This window comes from Canis lupus, chromosome 4 (genome assembly GCF_003254725.2).
Source record: "Canis lupus dingo isolate Sandy chromosome 4, ASM325472v2, whole genome shotgun sequence".
NCBI classification, from domain to species: domain Eukaryota; kingdom Metazoa; phylum Chordata; class Mammalia; order Carnivora; family Canidae; genus Canis; species Canis lupus.
This window is the reverse complement of record NC_064246.1, coordinates 76,897,312-76,912,789: the sequence shown is the minus strand read 5'-3', so window position 1 is coordinate 76,912,789 and position 15,478 is coordinate 76,897,312.

Genomic DNA, 15,478 nt, shown 5'->3' with positions numbered 1-15,478 from the left:
AATTTCAGTTAGTTAACATACAGTGTGATGTTAGTTTCAGAAGCAGAATTTAGTGATCATCACTTACATATAGCACCCAGCGCTCATCACAAGTGCCCCCCTTGATACCTATCACCCTTCCAGCCCATTCCCTCCACCCACTTCCCCTCCAGCAACCCCCAATTTGTCTTCTAGAGTTCAGAGCCTCTTTTATGGTTTGCCTTACCTCTCTCTCTCCCATTCTCTCTCTCTCTTTTTTACTTCATGTTCATCTGTTTTGTTTCTTAAATTCTACATATGACTGAAATCCTATGTTTTCCTTTTCTGGCTGACTTATGTGGCTTAGTTAGCATAACACACTCTAGCTCCATTCACATCACAATGAATATCAGGTTTTCATTCTTTGTTATGGCTGAGAAATATATATATATATATATAATACATATTATTATATATATATATTTACCACAAGTTCTTTATCCATCCATCAATTGACGCACATTTGGGCTGTTTCCATAAATTGGCTATGGTTGATAATGCTGCTATAAATATTGGGGTGCATGTGTCCCAAATCATTATTTTTGTATTCTTTGGGTAAATACCTAGAAGTGCAATTGCTGGATCATTCTATTTTTAACTTTTTGAGGAACATGTACATACTGTTTTCTAAACTGGCTGCACCACTTTGCATTCCCACCAACAGTGCAAGAATGGGTCCCGTTCCTCTGCATCCTCACCAATATCTGTTGTTTCCTAAATTATTGTAGCCATTCTAACAGGTGTGATGTGGTATCTCATTGTAGTTTTGATTTGTATTTCCCTCATGACGAGTGAAGTTGAGTATTTTTTCATGTGTGTTGGCCATTTGTGTCTTCTTTGGAGAAATGTCTGTTGATGTCTTCTTTCCCTTTCTTAACTGGATTAGTTGTCTTTTTGATATTAAGTTTGGTAAGTTCTTTATAGATTTTGGATACTAACCCTTTATTGGCTATGTCATTTACAAATATCTTCTCCTATTATGAAGGTTGCCCTTTAGTTTTGTTGATTGCTTCCTTCATTGTGCAGAAGCTTTTTATCTTGAAGTCCCAATAGTTCATTTTTGCTTTTGTTTCCCTTGCTTCAAGAGACATGCCTAGTAAGAAGTTGCTATGGCCAGGGTCAAAGGTTACTGTCTGTGCTCCTCTAGGATTTTGATGGTTTCCTGTCTCACATTTAAGCCTCTCATTCATTTTGAATTTATTTTCATGTATGGTGTAAGAAAGTGGCCCATTTCATTCTTCTGCATGTCTCTGTCCAGTTTTCCCAACCACCATTTATTGAAGAGACTTTTTTGCCATTGAATATTCTTCCCTGTTTTGTCGAAGATTAGTTGACCATATAGTTGTGGGTCCATTTCTAAGTTTTCTATTCTGTTCCATTGATCGATGGCTCTGTTTTTGAGCCAATACCCATAATAGTGGCTTGATCACTACAGCTTTTACTATATCTTGAATTCCAGAATTGTGCGTCCACAGCTTTGTTTTTCTTTTTCAAAATTTCTTTAGCTACTCAGGGTCTTTTTGGTTCCATACAAATTTTAGGATTGATTGTTCTAGTTCTGTGAAAAATATTGGTGGTATTTTTATAGGGGTTGTATTATGTGTTGATTGCTTTGGATAGCACAGACATTTTAACAATATTTGTTCTTCTAATCCATGAGCATGGGATGTTTTTCCATTTCTTTGTGTCATCTTCAATTTTTCATCAGTATTCTATTGTTTACCGAGCACAGATCTTTCACCTTTTTGGTTAGGTTTATTCCTAGGTATGTTATGGTGCAGTTGTAAATGGATCAATTCCTTGATTTCTCTTTCTGCTACTTCACTGTTGATGTACAGAAATGCAACAGATTTCTATACACTATTTGTATCCTGCAACTTTATTGAAATCATGTAGCAGTTCTAGAAATATTTTGGTGGAGTCTTTCAGGCTTTCTACTTAGAGTATTGTGGCATCTGCAATGGAAGTTTTGGAACCCAAAACTTCCAGTACTATGTTAAATATCAATGGTGAGAGTAGATATCCTATCTTGTTCCTAACCACAGGGGAAAAGCTCTCAGCCTTTCCCCACTGGGGATAATATTCTCTGTGGGTCTTTTATATATGTTTTTTATGATGTTGAGGTATATTCCTTTTAACCCTACTTGTTGAAAAGCTTTTATCAAAAATGGATGCTGTACTTTGTCCAATGTTTTTTCTGCATCTATTGAGAGGATTATATGGTTCTTATCCTTTCTTTTATTAATGTGGTGTATCATATTGATTTGTGAATACTGAACCACCCAGGAAGCCCAGAAATAAATCCCACTTGATCATGGTGAATTATTCTTTTAATGCTTGCTAATATTTTGTTGAGAATTTTTGCCATGTTCATCAGGGATACTGGCCTCTAATTCTCTTTTAGTGGGGTCTTTGGTTTTGGAATCAAGGTAAGGCTGGCCTTGTAAAATGAGTTTGAAAGTTTTTCACTCCATTTCTATTCTTTGGAATAGTTTGAGAAGAATAGGTACTAACTTCTTTAAATGTTTGTTTGGTAGAATTTACCTGGGAAGTCATCTAGCCCTAGACATTTGTTTGGTGGGAGATTTTTGATTACTGATTCCATTTCTTTGCTGGTTATTGGTCTGTTCACGTTGTCTATTTCCCCCTTTTTCAGTTTTGGTAATTTATATGTTTCTAGGAACTTACTCATTTCATCCAGATTACTCAAATTGTTGGCATACAATTTTTTATAATATTTTCATAATTTTTTGTATCTCTGTGGTGTTGGTTATGATCTCTCCTCTTTCATTTGTCATTTTATGTATCTGGGTCCTTTCTCTTTTCTTTCTGATAAGTCTGGCTAGGGGTTTATCAATTTTATTAATTCTTTCAAGAACCAGCTCCTGGTTGCATTGATTGGTTCTACTGTCTTTCTATTTGTTTCTATATCATTTACTTTTGCTCTAATCATTATTATTTCCCTTCTTCTGCTGGCTTTAGGCTTCATTTGTTGTTCTTTCTCTAGTTCTTTTAGGTGTAGAGTTAGGTTGTGTATTCAAGATTTTTCTTGCTTCTTGAGCTAGGCCTGAATTGCTATAGACTTCCGTCTTATGACTGCTTTTGCTGCATCCCCAAGGTTTTGGATCAGTATGTTTTCCTTTGTTTCCATATGTTTTAAAATTTCTTCTTTAATTTCCTGGTTGACCCATTCATTCTTTAGTAGGATGTTCTTTATCCTCCATGTAGGTGTGGTCTTTCCAAATTTTTTCTTGTGGTTGACTTCAAGTTTCATAGAGTTGTGGGTGGAAAATATGCATGTTATGATCTCAATCTTCTTTGTATTTGTTAAGGCTTGATTTGTGACCCAGTATATGATCTATTCTGGAAAATGTGCCATGTGCACTCAAAAAGAATGTGTATTCTGCTGCTTTAGGGTGAAATGTTCTGAAGGTATATGTTAAGTCCAACTGGTCCAGTGTGTCATTCAGAGCCACTGTTTCCTTGTTGATTTTCTGCCAGCAGTGACTTAATTTTAGAAGTTTTCTTCATTTATCAAAAATATTAGAGTCTTGGGGGAAGGGATGACATGTGATTTTAAAAGTTTAGTTATCTTTAGGAAAAGATAATCAGTTTTCTTTAATAAGATAAAAAAATTGAATGATTTTACAAATAGATGAAAACACAAAATTAATGGGAGTCTGTAAATTTCAAAATAAGTACATACTTATTAATTATATTAAAATATTTAAGTAGAATATTTTCTCATTTTGTTACCCAGGACCTCAATTAGTTAATAACACTCAAATAACGTAATGTCCTAAATACAGATTAACTGCATACTTTCTAGTTGGGAAGTCCTCTTAAAAAAAAAAAAGAAAATTTATTCCACTTTAAAAATAAATTGTCAACTTCTAAAATTAAAAGGAATGTTTTCCTGGCCTTTAAAAAAACGTCATCTTTGGTACTCTGATAGATAGATAGACATACATTAATTCATATATATATATATATATATATATATGTTATATATATATTCTCTATCAAAATAATTTTTTAAATCGAGAAAGCAGGTAATTAAAAATAGAATGTTGTATTCCTTAACCAAAAAGTAATGGATTTAGCATCAAGACACAGATGTTCATTTGTTTGAGCTTCTAAAGGTTTAGATAATACCAGAGTTTCTTTGTTTTCCCAAAAATCTTCTTCTAATGACATCTCAGGAATTTGGTCATTCCCCATACTTCTAGAGAGCCTATGCTTTTCATAAACCCTGCTGAGACTCCTCTAGTCTAAGCGAAATGATTGGCATGGCTGGAGAAAGAGTGCACTAGAATCAATGGTGCTAAGCTGGTTCTGCCTTGCTACAAGAGCAATCAAAACATGCCTAAGAAGGGTATATAAAACGTGCATTCTGGCAAAGGGCAAATGATAGTTAACAATTATACCCACACAGATGAAGGAATTTAAAGAAGCAGTCCTATTACTCAAAAATACCCATCCAAATCATGACTGCTAAGAAATTCCAAGGAATTTAAGAAAATCTAAACATCTCCCAAAGAGGCACATAGTTTTAGTGATAGGAAAACATTTATACTTCATTACTTTTTTAAAGAATCCTGCTAGCAAAAGACATCAATATTTGTTTGAAAATAGGATGAAAGCCATATTTGGCAGAAGCACATTTGAAATCTTTCCAGAATGTATTTTTGTTCTCAATGGAACAACAGAACTTGGCCTTTCTCCAATTTTAGAAAGGCACACACATATTCATATATGTACATGTTTATATAAAAAAAATGAAAAGTGTAACTTTAACGGATATTCCTCCTCCTTACCTCACCCAAGTCATTTTTTTCCCCCAATAGATGCATAGACACAATTAATTATTACTTAGATAGTTATGAGAGCTGTATTGATGCTTTGAAGGGCTGTTTTGGGGTGAGATGGAGATTTTGTCAAGTGTCCTTTGCTAAATGTGCTTTTATATATAATATGTATTTATGCAAATATATAGCTTATAAATATCATGTTGTGTCAACTGAAACTTATTTATTTATGTTTAGAAATATGTCTTTGAGAACTTTCCATTTTGAGTACTTATATCTGTTCTTCATAACTATGAAGGTCTATTACATAATATTAGCTGATATTCTTTGAACACTTATGTGCAAGACATTTTTGTTGCTTTACTGTGTTGTTTCCTTTAATTGTCACAAATAGGTGAGATCCTCTTATCCTTGCCATTTTACAGATGAGAAAATAAAGTCACAGAAAAGTTTATTTACCTCCCCAAGGTCACACTGTAAGGAGACAAAAGAGCTGGGTTATAAATCCAAATGACCTGATTCTTCTCTACAATATTTCAGAGGATTCTTTATAAATATCTAACATTCCTTAATAATATTCCCTCATCAGTTTATTATGTTTTTTTTTTAAATTAACATTGCTGCAGTAAACATCCTTATCTCAAACTCTTTATGTATATAAGTGAGCACCCCCTAACGTACACACCTAGAATTGCAATTCCTAGTGGAAAATCAATCATTGGCCATCCTTCAGTATTTACTCCCCCCCCCCCCAATGCAAAATGTGCTTTTATTAAAGCACAGGAACAGGACCTGTGGGCAGAAAGAGGTGCACTTGTAAATGTGAGGAGGACTGTATACTCTTTAGTTAGTGGGAGGTAAGGATAAGTGAGTCTCTAAGGAATTTTGTATGTTGAAAGTGAGGTTTGCAGAGGCTACTGTATCAGACAGACCTAGGGTCAGGTTATGTTTTTCTACTTAGGCTTTTTTTGCGAAAAGTCTCTCTAAACATGCTTACTCATATGTGAAATGAAAATACTGACAACAGTTACCTCAAAATTTTGTTGGAGATTAGATGAATTAATGCATGCAGAGAATTTAATACAGTGCCTAATACATAGTGAACATTCATGATAATTATCATTATCAACTTCAATGGGAAACTGCTGAATCCTAAGTCTACCCTCATTTTATGACTCGTACATTATCCCTTCCCATTACATTGTAAGCAATCATTTCTTTTTTCTGTCTGTCTCTCTCTTTGGATATTGAGTTTCCTGATAGAAGGGACTATAGTTTCTATACATACCTGCAAAAGTACCTGGAAGGTGCCTAGTATTATTCATGTTTTAGGAATAAACAAATAATGGAGGTGCAGAAAACAGATCCCAAAGTGCTGTAACTCTTCCATAGCTTTCTGATCATCTCATCTAAGAATCTCTGAACATATTAATTTCTTTACATTCCCTCCATTCAAACATATCCAATTTCCTTTATCACATTATTTTCTGAATCAGCATATTTTTTAAAAAGATGAAAAAGAGATAACTGATTTTAAAAAACCTAAAACCTCTCTAAAATATATAATTGGGCCAAAACAAAAGCAACCAAAAAAAAATTGACTCTTAGTGCTCTGATCTGATCAAGATGCAACCATGCAGGTTCTTCAGGCTACAAAGTAAAAGCGTGGCTCCAGCTCTCTCATTTAGTCATGCACATTGACCAAAATAAGTGGCGAGTGAGAAATTTCCATTCATTCTCCGTTCTATAGACACAGCATGAAGTTGTTGCAGTTTGTTTTATTGTCTGCCTGGAGGAAAAGTCATTCTGTTGTTTTAATAATACATTGAGATGGTTTAATGATGGATGGGGTTTCAGAGCTCTTAATAAGCTTACCACAATGACTACCATAAGCTGAACCTGTGTAGCTGTAACAAGTTCAGAGATGAAAAGAGGCAAAGACGAGAAGAAATGCCGGCTAATTTACAATGAACATGCTAACATCACTTATGACTTTATCATATGTTTTCACATTTTGTTTCATTAATTTTGTAGGAGTTTTTTCTGTCCTCTTTTCCTGTCTACTTTTTATTCTCATTTTGTTCATCTCATTATACTTTGTGTGTTCATAACTGACTCCAACCTCTATATTTGGAAATTCTGCTGTCATTTGAATAAAACTTCAGGATTCATTCTTATTAAGGTTAAAGGAAAAAAAATATTTGAAGCTGAATGTGTGTGCTTGCCGAAGTACAAAAGTGAAATGAAATGTAGGGAAAGTACCAAAAATGAAAATAAAAAAAAAAAATACACGAGTGCAGGGAATTGGAAGTGGTCTGGGTTCCATTTGCCTGATATGCATAACTCCTCCCTTTTACCACAGGTGTTACCATTCTGCATTCAGATGTCACATAACTTGTTAAAAGAAAATTGTGAGAAAATGAAAGGATGCAATAGAGAGTTAGAGACTAGGTTCAATCTCGACATTCATTTTCAATATTGGGCAATAAAGGGGTTAGCTCACAGAACCTAGAGAAAGCATTTATCCAGAGTGCAATAATAGGGCACAAAGAGACAAGGCATAAAAAAGAACAAGAAGCAGAGTCCTGTCCGTGATCAGGTGCAAACTTGGAAAGGAGCTCTGGGAGCTTCTGCCAAAAAAGCAATACCGTATGGCAGAGGCAGATGTCCAAATGGCCCAAATAATCAGCCCCAATCCTACCATCACGAACCCAAAACACCCATTACGGGTTGGTGCACAGCAACCTTGATCCAGTGCCCACTATGATGTGCTCCAACTCTACTTTCAAAGAACATGGTTATTTCTGACTTCTCTCCTACTAACCACTACACTAATGAATTGTTCCTTTAACTGTCACGCAAGATCTTGAAAGAAATAATTACTTTAGTAAAGAGAAATATTAAAATTGCATTTTTGATATCATAAAAAAAAACTCCCATTGCCATATATCAAAGTTCCAAAACAAAAGTATAATTAGTTGGAGCTCTGGTGGAAAACATGTGTAGAGTGAAGTCCTTACATTAGGGGTAGGGCCTTAGTTCTGCAGAATTGGTACACCTCTCAGCGTAGGATATGCCCCTATCTTGCTTTCCTCAAGATGCTTGTCTCATGTAAGGTTCTCAGTTGTTTTGCATCACTATATAGCTATTTTCTATGACCAATACCAAACCACAGCATGCCACGCATTTCCTTATATTCATATTGATAAATATTTTCATAGAAGTCTTAGTATATCTTACCGCCATTTTTCAATTTTACAGACCTTGTATAGAATCTATATTCATTAAACCTCTATGGCTCTAAGCACAGTTACTCCTACTTGGACACACTCAAAGCCAAAACATATGGTGATTCATTAATTTCCAGTTGGTGTTGTGTACATGCTCTCAGTTAACTTATGGCTTGGACAGGTTTGCTTTCTAAGTTGCTTTCCAACCACCAAAGAGTTAACTGATTATACTGAGTTCTTGGATAGTCCTCTAAAGTAGCTTCCCGAGTTGCCACTAAGTTATATACACATTTCCAGGTCAGTAAAGTATGGTTTACTAAAGCTTTTATTCATCCATTTACACATTAGTTACTGAACCCACATTTATGGTGAGGCAGTGTAATAAGCCCGAGGTTGTGAAGACAGCTTAATCACATTACAATCTGGGGAAGAGAAATACATGCATAAATTCATGGGTACACACTGTAAAAAGGATACCACGGAAGAACAAAGGAATGGTCAGTTCTACTTGGGGAGATGGAGTGGCCATTTCTATAGCTCAAGGATTCCTGGGGTACCATTAAAAGAATTTCAGATGCAGCTACAGTGTGTATGATTAAACTGAACCTCTGAAGATACAGAGTAATGTCCAGAATAGAATATTCAATGAGCTCTCCAGAACTTTGTCCTCATCCCTATCCAGGTGGATTCATAGTTTGCAAAATGTTGATCTCAATCAGGAAAATAAAGACAAATATGTTTCCTACTGGCTCTTCCAGACACTCCCCTAGTCTCCTCACCACTGTGTTTTACCTCTGTGTCAGAATGCAGTAAATTCAATCTTTCCAGTGAATAGTTAATAGCTATGCTCACTTTAGAAGAAAGTCAATGAAATATGTGCATTTTGTACATTCTCACCTGCTAGAATTATACTTAGGAGATAAATTTTTGTATATTTATTCTTCTTTAAAGTTATTCTCTTTTAAAAAGCATATTCTCAAATCATTTCATCAATATAAAATTTAAAATATTACATATTAAATATTCTCTGTGAAACACATCTTGGTACTATAGCTCCTCATCTTTAATCCTTCAAACAAATTCAGGATAAAATTGTAGCACTACGGTAAGAATTCCTAATGCTTTCTATTAAAAAGTTTTTGATGATTTTCATTTTCTCAGAAATGCAAATTCCATTTTGTGGTGACTTTTTTGTTTTTAAAGTAATCATCAGTAGAATTAAGTCATTTCTAGTTGTCAGACACCCAAAGACTAGTAACAGAACATTTGTTAGCTGTTTCATAGGATTCTCAAGTTAAGATTGATATAATTATTTACAGTATAAAATCTCTAAAAAGCATGAAATTCTATTTTATATCCTTATCTTCCTGGAAAATTGATCAGTTGAGATAGTTCATATTCTATTTCCTTTAAGAAATAAAGTCAGTAAATAAATATTAGATATTTTCCTCATGACAGACATCATAAAATCCAACCCTAAGAATAAGAATTTTGATCTACATATGATCATACCCAATGCATGGTCATAAATTTAATAACAGAAGGAAGACAAGACTTATTTAACCTATATGGTCAGATGAAGTTTTGTAATCATTAAATAATGCCTGTACTTTAGTAGAAAAGACAGAAATACATTTGAAATAATATACTCAGTCATCATGCTTTCCCCCAGAAAAACTAATATTTCCTTGCTCAAAAAAATGAACAAAAGCATTAATAAACTATATAAACTACTGACTTTCAAAAAATGAAAATTTCAGTTAAAATCTTTTTTTTTTTTTTTTGAGAGAGAGAGAGAGAGTGAGTGGGGGAGGAGCAGAGGAAGAGGGAGAGAGAAAAATCTTAATCAGGCTCCACACTCAGCGAGAGTAGAGTTGGTCATGGGCAGAGCTCCATCTCAGGCCCCTCAAATCATGATCTGAGATGACATCAAGAATCAGACACTTAATCTACTGAGTCACCCAGGCACCCCTCAATTAAAATCGCTTTCATAGCAATGGAAACCATGATATGATGCCCAATTATAATAATGAACAAACCACAATGCACAGAAATGCTCACATTTTTGCAAAATTCTTTCCTTCATTAAATATATTAATAAATACTTTTTTCATAGTAATAGATATTGCAAAAGTTAAAATTCCCATCAAAAAGAAACATTACCACTGAAACATGGATGTTTAGTACAATTTTCGTATATTGCCTAGGCTGAGATAATGGCATCAAGGCTGCCGGGAATAGGGTGACACTGCGAAAGATCAAATGAAAACAAAAACAGAAACAAACAAGTAAACCTTGTTAGTCACAAAGGCAGTGGGAGAAGCAGGGACTGGGCTGGGGGCAGGGGGAAAAAAAGAAAAGAAAAAAGAAAAGAAAGAAAAAGAAAAGAGAGCAGCCTCGATGGCCCAGCGGTTCAACGCTGCCTTCGGCCCAGGTCATGACCCTGGAGACCCGGCATTGAGTCCCACGTCGGGCTCCCTGCATGGAGCCTGCTTCTCCCTCTGCCTGTGTCTCTGCCTCTCTCTCTCTCTCCATGTCTCTCATGAATAAATAAATATTTTTTTAAAAAATTTAAAAAGAAAAGAAATGTGCTTTTTAATCCTACCTCCTACTGTCTCATAGGAAATATGTTGATTCTTTGTGCAAGTAGCTCCCACAAGAACCTACCTAAGGAGCCCTGGCTATTTCTTTACTTTCCAGGAACTATATAAATGGTATCTTTAATTATTATGAAGCTTCCACCAAGACACTCAGGACCGACGTAGCATCCATTCACAATTCAGGCATTATCATCGTAAACAATAATAATTAAAACCACATAAAGTTCACAGCACAGAACACCGCAGGACACTGAGCACAATGGCCTGGTGAATGAAAAGGGTCCTTTCGCATTTTTCCCAGCAATGTGATATTACAGAGTCATTTTCAGACGTTCAAAACCATTTTAAAAAGCATCATCAAGTTACCAACTGCAAAATGCCTACAGGTTGATCTATGGAAATTTGCTCTCCTATTTGGGAGAATTATCTAGTACCATTGTCTCCTCTAAAATCAGAACTTTCAAAAAATAGTGTAATGCCAATTAAAGGAGGAAAGAACCTGCCAACAGAGTTTCTGACTGAACAGAGAATACTTGTAGGATTTTAATAATTCTGTCTCCTTTTTGCATATTCCCCTGCTTGTAATGATTAGTAAGTTGTGTAACCCATTTATAGTTTTATTTTAGCATCTGTGAACAAGGAGCAAAATTGTTTCTGACACTGGAGAAATTATTCTAAGTTGTACAAACTACAGATTCTATTTATCTACCAAGTAATTCACATAACCTTTCCCTCAAATCCAGTGTTTACCCAAGGATACCACCTCTTCAGTCTGAAGTACATTTTTTTCTTTTATATACTTTAAGGAAATAATTCAGTGACTTCTTCTTTATAGAAATGCCGAATATCTTTTCTTTTTTTAATAAACATCTTATTGAAGTCTATTCCACACACCATAAGGTGAGCAGAGTACACATGTGCAGCCTGATGAATTATCACAAAGTGAGCACACCCATGTAATCCCACTCTGATAAATAAAATGAGCAGTTCCAGCATCACGGAAGCCTCCTTCCTGTTTGCTCAAGTTATTACACTACTTTCAAAAAAATATCCAATATGCTGGTTTCTATGGCCATCTCTGATTAACTGGTTTTGACCTGTATGGAAATAGGTCTATACTATGGCTTGTCTTTTTATGATTCTTTTTTTGGTCCATATTGTGTTTGCAAAACTCATCCATTATGCTGTGTGTAGCCGTAGTGCCTCTTCTGACTTACTTTATGGCATCACTTTATGTGAATATGCCAGTTTATTTGCTCATACAAGACTGTAGGCTGCTGTTACGAACATATCTATACAAGTCATTTGATGCACACAGGTTTTCATTTCTGGTATGAAAATAGGTAGGACACCAGGTCATAGAATTTGTGCATATCCAGCTTCAGTAGGTATTTCCATACAATTTTCCAAAGTGGCTGACTCATTTTTACATAATCACCCTCTGAATGCAAGAGTTCCAGTGGCTCAATATCCTCATCAAAACTTTTCATCTTTTAAAATTTTAATTTTCATTTTTAAGTTAATTCATTCTGTTTCATTTTTAATATCATCTCATTTGGGTTTTGTTTTGAATTTCTCTGATAATTAACAATGTTAAGCAACTCTGTATACGCATATTGGACATCTGAATATCTCCTTTTGTGAAATGCCTCTTTCATACTTTTGCCCATCATTTTTAAATTGAGTTGTCTGCATTTTTTTAATGACTCAAAGGAGCTCTCTGCATACTCCTGACGTGAGTCCTTTTTCGGATATATATATTGCCAACATCTTCTTCCACTCTGGTTTGTCTTTTCTTTTTCTTATAGGTGACTTTTAATGAATCTTTTAGAAGATGTATTATTTTACCTTTACATTTAGTTCTACAGCCCACTGAGACATCATTTCTTTTTTAATCATTTGAAGTGGGGCTAAAGATTGTTTTGGGTTTTGTTGGGGGTTTTTTGTTTGTTTTGTTTTGTGGATACCCAGTTAACCTAGAACCATTTATTGAAAAGAACACCTTTTCCCTATTGCACTGAAGGGGAACTTTATCATAATTCAAGTGACTATTCCTTAGCGCTGTGTGTTGCTTTATTTATCTAGTCTCCATTATGTACTGAATAATTACTGAATTTCTCAAGATTTATAAATCTAGATATTTCATAAAGTAAGATTCCTCACTTTATTCTTTTTCAAAAATATCATTTTAATTCTTGGTCCTTTCTTCCCATTTATAATGTAGATTCAGCTTCTCAATTTCTACCAAATAAAGATAAAATTTTTACTGGAATTCCATTAAACACATAGATCAGTTAGTGTACATTTTATATTGTTACAATATTGGATCTTTCCAGTCCATGAATATGGAACCTCTTTCCATTTATTTATTCTTCTTTAATTTCTCTCATACCTAGTAGTTTTGTTGAAGGGAGTTTGCAAATCTTATGTTAGATTTATTCTTGGTTATTTGATGTACTTTAAAGCTATTCTTAAAGTTATCATTACATAATTTTTCTAAATTTCCCTTATCATTAGAAATAATTTTTTTGTTTATTTTTAATATCTTATATAGAAACTTTATATTCAGAAGCTGAATCTACATTCATTTTTACTAGTTTTTTTTTAAATTATGTCGAAATAATGACAATTTTGTTCTTCTCTTTCAATAACTTTTCCTTTCTACTTATTTAGTTCCATTGCACTGGACAAGCTCTTCAGAAAAATGATGAATAGAAGAGATAATGGCATTTTTATCCCATTGACTCAAGGGGCAGCCTTCAATATTTAACCACTCAATAGGATATGTTTTCTGTACATTTTGGTTAATACCTTTTATGAAAATGAGGAAGTTTCCTTTTATTCCTACTTTGTTAAAATTTTTTATCCTGAAAAGGTGTTGGATTTTATCAAATATCAGTTCTGCATATATTATAATTATTATATGATATATTTCTCCTTAATTCTGCTAACATGGTAAATTACACTCATTGATTTTTGGATGCTAATCTCATGTTGAATTCCCAGAATAAATAGGCCAAATGAATTTCTTTGCATTTTCTACAAGATTTTCAAATATGAGAAAAATGTTTCATTGTAGAATTAATAGAACTCTTTACAAATGATTTATTTATTTGAGAGAGACACAGCGAGCACAAGCAGGGGGAGGGGCAGAGAGAGAGTGAGAAGTAGGCTCCCTAGTGAGCACGGAGCCTGTTGTCGGTCTTGATCCCAGGATCCTGAGATCAAGACCTGAGCCAAAATCAAGAGTTGGGCACTCAACCAAGCAAGCCACCTGAGATGCCCTAAATTAATAGGTCGTTCTAAAAATCTATCTTATTTTCAAATTTTTCTGACACCTTTTCATAAGGCACACAAAGTTACTTGCTCTAGATACTATCACTGGTTTTCCTTTATCTTCAGATATGTTTTTACAATCACCTGAACAATTCACATTTTCTTTGTCCATGATAGTTCATATAATCTAGAAATTGGTCTCTGAATGTCTTAATATAGGAATTAACCCGAAATGTTGTCTATTTATCTTATTATTGGAAAATAGCTTACTCTTAAACCAATGGTTTAAAAAATATATTGACCTAATAATCAATTCTGGTGTCCAGTTTAAAACATTGGTAAAATCTAGGATAATAAGCAAAATTTTCTGAGCTTCCTCAGGTCACAGAACAGTAATCAACCCTTAAGCATCTTCTTCTATCCATCTTCCACTTCTAGATGACAAAGTTTATGCAAACAGGAAGATAACGTCTATGAAGAGTCCACATATAACACAGAAAAAAACCTGTATAGGCTCAATACATACCTGTATAGGCTCAATCACTTTAAAAACTTTCTTTTTCCTTCTTCCATACCTTTACCGTTTGGAAATGGAAATGCTATGTACATGTACAAAGTGCTGTAGTATAGAAGTACTTAAATAGGAACAGACTTGCCTTTTTAAGAAGTATTTGAAATAATCGTTTAAGTTACATAAAAGGAACACTTACTAATCAAATGAAGTGAGTGAAAGAATTTAAAAGCAAGCCATTCAGAATTTTAGAATTGCCACATATTTAGGCGAGAGGATTAATAGCCAGTATTTGGGACGCTAATACAGTTTCATGTTCAAATAGAAAATTGTGGAAACCAAGCCAAGATGTTAGTTTGAGAAGCAGCTGCAGCCCATTCTAGAAGCATACACGGGCATTCCTTTAAAGCTGTCACTAAGATACCAAATTTAGCATAAAACAATAAGGCTTGGAAAAATCAAACAGTGAGGCCCTGGAAGCTCATTTTCACCAAGAAAGTAAAGTTTGTGATAGGTTTGCTGTATTAAATTCATATGATTTAGTTCAGCTAATTTTTTTGTCCCTTTGTAGTAAAATATAAGTATTCCTCTGTCTCACTCTCTAAAACCTGCTAGCAATGAAAGTCCATCTTTTCTAATTTGTGAGAATGTTTAATCAAATAGGAATTTGAACTTTCATTATATCCTTCCAGTAATGTCTAGGGATCATCTCCTAAGATTCTGAATTCCTAGCAAGTAGCACTGTGCCTGCCATTTACTAAATCATCAAATTATTTAATAAATAAGAAACGCTTGTTATGTGATTTAAAAAATTGATTAAGGAATGAAACAATTTAACTTTCAAACTTTATCTTTCAAAGTTCTGATTGTGAGCATCCTATGGATCAAATTTATTAGTTAATGTGGAAAAAAAAGTTAATGTCCTTACTCCTATCTCTTGTTACTATTAACTTTTAGGCAAATTGGATCTTGGGATTCATATTTGAAACTACTGTGCTATTTTAGTATTGGAAGTAAAACCTTCTCAGATACTTC